This window comes from Strigops habroptila, chromosome 2, assembly GCF_004027225.2.
Source record: "Strigops habroptila isolate Jane chromosome 2, bStrHab1.2.pri, whole genome shotgun sequence".
NCBI lineage: Eukaryota > Metazoa > Chordata > Aves > Psittaciformes > Psittacidae > Strigops > Strigops habroptila.
Window position 1 is genome coordinate 53,711,863 of NC_044278.2, and position 7,183 is coordinate 53,719,045.

Below are 7,183 nucleotides of genomic sequence, written 5' to 3' on the forward strand. Positions count from 1 at the left end.
ATTGTAAATTTGTATGCTTATTAAACCCTCTCTAAGGAAGTCAGAACTACTTGCACAGAATTTTCCAATTCTTAAATTTCAGAAGGAAATAAAAATAAAAATAAAAATAAAAATAAAAACAAAAATAAAAATAAATACAGCAATGAGCAGGGCAGGGGTGAATAAACTTTAAAAATACTCCACAGGTAAACATATAAATAATATATGAGCTAATAATAAGTGAACATATAAAAAATAAGTGAGCTAAACCCCATCAAATCTGGTAAATTTAATAAATTATTTAAAAACAGTTTGGGATAATAAGGCACAGCTGCTGGTGTCATCCTGAGTCATATAGCGGCTTATTAGGCAAGTTGCTAGGGCATAGCAGAATGGAACAGATGTACTGGTAAGCCTTGATGTGCAGTGCAATAAGACTGCTCTGGCACAGAGCTGCAGAGAAGCATTTTCACATGTAGGAAGAAAACTGAAAGCACTTGTGAAGAGAAAATGCTATGATACTTAGATCTGCTTTCCCTACAGAGCCTGAATTTAACTGTCCCTACCTACAGGTGCAGCTAGAGCAGACTACTCTAGCTACCCTAGCTACTAGGTCCATGCTCATGTCCTGCAGATAGGAGATCTGGAGTGAATAATAATAAGTCAGGAGTGCATCACCTTGGCTGAAGCACTGACAAGCTTCACCTACATGAGTTCAGAGATGCACTGCCCGCTCTCACTTCAGCCTTCCTCACCCACCCCACCCCTGCGATGACGAGGGTTTTCTTCTTGGGCAGCTGTTTGAGTCCAAGAGGTACTTGTGAACAGCCACATGCCTGACAGGTTTGTGGAAGCTCACTCAACCAGACAGACAAGTCATCAAAAATCCTAGGAGTGGTTATTTACAAGAATTTCATAAATAAATAAATAAATAAAATCTCAGGAGAACCATGTTTCATTTTCTCATGAGCTCTTCTCCAACATCACTTTTCAGTAATGAATAAAAGAAGCAAAATCAGCTGTTGAAAGGCGATTTATTCCTACCTGCAAGTACATCTCTTCAACTAATAAAAATGTCACATTAGCCTCTGACCTTGTAAGCCTTGTCCTAGGCATGAACAGGGGAATTTGTACATAAATCATAAACTTCTGTCTCTGAAACCTCTTTCCCATTCTGAAAGACCATTATCGAGGTCAGAAAGCTAGCATGGAAATATCATATGATTTAGGTTTGGAGAAGTTATATATGAGTATAAATGGTGGCTTTTGTTATGAAGTCTCAGCTATTGGTAAAGTTCAGTAATAACAAAAGGCCAGGACTTTCTTCTCCTGAAGTTATATGAAGCTTATATATATATGAAGCTTTCTTATTATCACAGAGCAAATTAGAATGCAACTTACAGCATATTAATAACTCAGCACCAAGTCCCCACGTGGATTGTTACCTAATGATGTATGTAATATATATTAGCCTGAAGTAAGAATTACATCTCTTTTCATACCATTAAGTGAGAGCCTGATTCCCCTAATGCTGAAGCAATGATGTCGTAAGTTGCTGCTGAACCTTAGGAACATTAGGATTGCAGTGAGTGATAATTATAGAACAGCTAGGAATTGGTTTGTTAAAATATTTCTATAAGGTATGCTTGTTGTGAAGATTTCATACCTTTGAGAGCCAAGGACATCGACTATATTCCTTGGGTATTTGACATTTAGTAAGAATGGTAGAAAATGTATGTCAAGTATAAACGATATGGTCTTCTGTATATTTACTCATCTTCATTATAAGTGATAAGACTATTAAGACTATTGCAGATAAGACAAATAAGACTATTGCAGCCCCACAGCTTGCCAAATAACTGTTTCTTGTCTTTAATTGTGGTCTTAATTATAATGAACAAATTGACCTTGGCAAATTTGGACTTTCAAACTTCTAATGCTGTCAGGGATGGCAGCAAATAGGACACTCTGAGAACTGACCTTTTCAAGGTCTTTTACAAGATACGCTAATAACAATGTTTTACAAGATATGTTGCTTCCTTAAATACAGGATAATGCTTCCCTGCACTTGATGTACACTAATGGTCCACACGAGGAATCACTAAAGAGCAGCTATGGGTCTGTGCTTTAACTCCAGTTTGTGCACCGAATTCTCCATGTTGACAAACCGCAAGATCCCAGGCGAGGTACACAGAACAAATGCAGTGCAGCTGTAAAATGCAGAGGGATCCCTTTTAAGCTACCCAACCTCAGTATCATGGAATCATAGAATTACAGAATGGTTTGGATTGGAAGAGACCTTAAAGATTATCTAGTTCCAACCCCCTGCCATGGACAGGGACACCTTCCACTAGACCAGGTTGCTCAAAGCCCCGTCCAGCCTGGCCTTGAACGCTGCCAGGGATGGGGCAGCCACAGCTTCTCTGGGCAACCTGTGCCAGTGCCTCACCACCCTCACAACAAAGAACTTCTTCCTAATATCTAATCTAAATCTACCCTCTTTCAGCTTAAAGCCATTCCCCCTTGTCCTGCCACTTTATGCCCTTGTGAGCTAAGAGTTGAGGTAGATCTGAGACGTATTCTATGGATGGGAAAGCACAGTTTCATGCAGTTACAGCATGGATGGGGGACTTGCTTAGTGGTGCTGCTCCTTTATTGAGCAACAGTGTACCTCTCAAGAGGCCATTTTAATGAAGAGATAGTGGTCCCCTTAATTGACAGAAATCTGTTAGGTCTCCATAGCTTGACAAAGTCAGAACAAAATATATCTCATTCTGGGAGTGGGGAGAATTTATGATAACACATCGAAATATCAGTGGTGATATCTGTTTTTTGGGGGGCTTTGGAGCTAAGTTTCTTCCATAATAAAACTGTGGAGTGTGCTGAAGAACTTGACTGAGGCTGGAGGGCAGGCAGTGATGCTAAATGCTGATATATACTGTGGCAATCCAGATATTTATTTTGTTCTTAAGTCTGCAACAAAAATAATACTGTGCACAATTTCAAATGCTCTGGAGAGCTTACTAAATATTTATGGACAGCTTTACATAGCAGCTTGGTTTAAATTTTCTGGAAAAGGTTGAATTACAGCACAACAAATTCTCTAATTTATTGCACCTCATCATTTAAGAAAAATCCTGGAAATTATTTTGGAACTGATACATTTAAAAAACATATATATAAAATACATACACATATATGTAAGTATGTATGTATAAAAGACTCCAGCATTAAAGCTGTAAACAGCCTATAAAAGGAGAAAAAAATTTAGACATTACTCACAATAGGTTATTCTTGCCAAGCATATACCCTTACTAACTCCATAGACAGTTTCTGTTAACCAGACCTTCAGAGGACATTGGATATTCCATGAAAGAAGACTATACAGATCTTATTAAGCAAATGCAAAAAGTATGCATAAAAGAAATATTTTTGTGAAAATATGCAGCATTCTATTCCTATCTTTTCATTACGAAGACATGTAAAATAAGACCAAAAATAGTGTGAAATATGCAACTACATCCCTGAACTGCTTTATAGTTGCATTGCCTAAATAATGCTAAAACAAACTGTTATGAAGTGGAGGAGTTCATAGAAAAATGTGTGTGCTGTAGAATGGATGAAGAGAAGCTTGGTTTTCCTTTGAAATGGAAAATGTGTTTACTCAAATTAATTCATCGGCAGAGGCCAGCATCCAAAATGAAACTCAACACTTGCACAATACAGTTGCGGTAAGAAGCAAAAAAGCCCAAAACCACCTCTCATTTCTAGAGAAGACCAGGTAGATTACATTTCCTTGCTACCAGATATATTTCTTCATCACCTAAGCAACCCTGCTGTCAAGACACGCTGGCATTTGATCAACTTCTTGGTTAAAACCAATGTTATTAGGAACCATAGATACCACATGAGCTGCAGCTCACATGGATGACTCTTCCGGCTTAATATGCTTTTCTGGCTTTTAATATGCTTTTAGCCCACACTCTAGCCATGGGATCTCTTTGCCTAAGCACAACATGTTAATTACTCTTTATTTCTCAGCTCTGAGTTTCTGTTCCAGCACAGGATGACTTGCTGTGGTGGGTGGGAACCATCTTCCATGTTGCTGTTCCCTCAGAGGAGCAGGGGGCTCTGAGGCCATGCCCACTCTGCCCAGGGGGGAGGAGGCTAGGGACTCTCTGGGACCCATACCATGAACCTGCATTGCCAGTTTGCAGCCCAGATCCCACATCTGAGGGTGCCTGTGCTGGGAAGGGCCCAGATGGCACATCTCAGCAAGGGCCAGAGGACAAGCAAGGTGTAGAACAGGAAAGGCTCAGCTGGTCACTTCCACAGTGGTGTATGCCTAATGGGTAGAAGGGATGATGACTTTTCCCATGTTAGGCTACAGTGCAGACTCAAGACTAAGGACTCTTTCAAGTGTTTAATTTGCGTAAGATGAGTGTTTGGGATAACATTGACAAGTAGATCCTTCAGAGGATCTTCTGACCAGTATGAGCAGTTTCCTGCCAGCTGTAACATCCATCTTACGTAATTTCTTTCATAAATATATCAGCTTCATCCAAACACTGCTTTGTTACCTTCTTCAGGCTGTTCCAGGAACTTAACCCTCTCGTACATGGAAATTGTCTTATCATATCCCGGTTGTTTTTTGGGTTGGTTTTTTGTTGGGATTTTTTTGGTTGGTTTTTTGTTTGTTTGCTTGTTTGTTTGACTGATTGTTTGCTTGCTTGCTTGTTTTGTTTTGTTTTGCTTTTGTTTGTTTGTTTCTTTGTTTTGTTGGTTGGTTTGGAGTTTTTTTCTTTCTTTTCCCCATGTCTTAACTGTACTTCATTATACTTATGTCTGCTTTTTCCTTCAGCTTAAATATGTCCCCATCCTCCATGATATGCCATACTCACGTCCCTGGTCACAGGTATATATCTCCCCACCAATACTAGGACACTGTCTCTGTTGTCCCTCCTCTCATCTTCATCCACTGCTACATCCCTTTCTACAAGATTTTCCTTTTCCTGTAGTTATTTTTCCCATTCTCCAAGAATTTAAGTCGAGGTAATTTATCAGAAGAAGTTCTCTTCCCCTGAAACCATTCTCTTGGACAAAAACACCCCAAACCTCATGTGTCTTTGAAAAAGAGCAAAAATTTGGGGCCCGGGATGTGGGTGATGTGAGTGTGGGGGTGTCTTTGGAAAGGCAGTTTCCCCCCTTTGCAGACTGCAGCAGTACAACAGGCTGGAGTCCAGCTGCAGGACAAGAGAATAAGGGTCACTAAACCTGCAAGATGTAGCCCCACAGAGGGAGGGGATGGTGGCAAGTGCAGGACAACATCAGGCGCACAGGTAGCAGAGCACAGGCTTTCCATCATCAGGTCATTTTGTGCCTTTAGCCATCTGCTTCTTTGGCGACCACTTACTCTGCATAAAACGTCTCCTGTCCACAGACAAAAACTTCAGAAAAACAACTCTGATCCACAAGGAACAAGGACTAGATCACCTTCTCATCAAAGACAAATTGTTTAGGACTTTCCTATTCTCTGCTCTCTGTTACCTACCCTTCTGGTTGCTATATTTTCTTTTTAATACCCACTATATTGACTATATTATTCATCTTACCCCTGGATCCTCCCAGGGTGTCTAGTGTAACTTAAATATTCCAAAAAAGTGCTATGCCACAGATTCAACATCAAGTGCTCTTGTAACTACTACCATATATAAATCATACCTGATACTGGCAACTCAGTTTTCCTTTCTCCTCGTAGCAGTATAATATTTTTGTTAGGGAATGTAAATCTAGATGACACAGAGCCTTCATCTCCCATCCTGTTGGCGTTCTTATACCATTAATGCTCTTTTACGTGATATGCCAGAGTTCTCTTTTAGTATCTTTTATGGAGGTTGATTCAGTATTCACTGGGCAAGAAGCAGTCTGATTTTACAGCATATTCCCAGGGCAGCCAGACCTTTCAAACCTGTGCCATGTGCGTACTTCAATCCTCACTTAGCAGACAACTATATAGTCATCTTCTGTGCTGCTTTCCTGCATCTTCACAAATGAGGATACCAATCATTCTGCTCTCAGCTTTTGATTCTTAACCACCCCCTCAAAATCCCGGGATTTCCCATTTCCAAATTTTCACCTGCACCCTTACAGGGAAGCACAGATGCTACTGGCAAGTGAGTTCTTGTACCTAACCATGCAGCCAAGCTGTCCCACACAAAACAAAATTGCCACAACTGGCATGCAGTAACTTCCACCTGAGACAGCATCTTCCAGCTCCTTGTGCTTGCCCACTTATTTCCACATGTGTGGATTTGGAAGCTGTGGCCATCCTCAGTTTGAGGCATTAATACTGAAATCTGTGCACCCCAGAGACAATACATGCCATTGATGACAGTATTAAATTATTTCTTTTGTTTAAAAAGAAAAAAAAAAAAAAGTAAACCCAAACAAAACCCAAAAGCCCAACCCTTCTCATATTTTTTTAACTTCTATTTAGTGGGATGCATAGATATGCTGCAATACCACTGTTGTGACTGTGAAAATACAAGCATGTGACCCAGCTCCACTTTTAGTAGAGATCTTAAAGCATTCCTACAACATAAGCAGCAACTTAGCACCTGCCAAGTCACAGCATCAGCCTCAGTGTGATTAGCATCACCTTTTTTAAATAGTCAAAAGAGGCCCCCATACAATTTTGCTAGGAATTTTCTGCTGAATTACTCTTTAGCAAAGCTCCAAGGAAAGGTGGGAGCACATATGAAAATGTGTTTCCACTGGTTTTGTGGTAGCAGAGATCCTTCTCCCAAACTTCTCTTCTGAAATCTGTGCTTAATTCAAACATCCTGGTGAGTGATGTGCAATTTTGTTGCACACTGTGGCAACCCAAGCATCTTCAGCAGATGACAAAGGACATTCTAAAGTGCACTGTGACAGTCCAAGTGTCAGGGCTATTGCAAGGACAGTGCCCTAGTTTTCTTGGATATATCACTATTTCTTGTGATTCTCTGGATAGAGTCTTTCCTTCACTGCTGCAAAAGGAAGACATTTTCCCACTGAGTGATTAGCAGGCAGTTCATTGAACAAAGGATGTTCTTAAGCCAAGGGACACTTTCATTTCCTCTGCAGAGACTTGAGCTCCCCATAACAGAAATATATGTTATTTTAAGAGAGTGGAGACACGCACTGCTTCTTGGGCTGTCCTTTC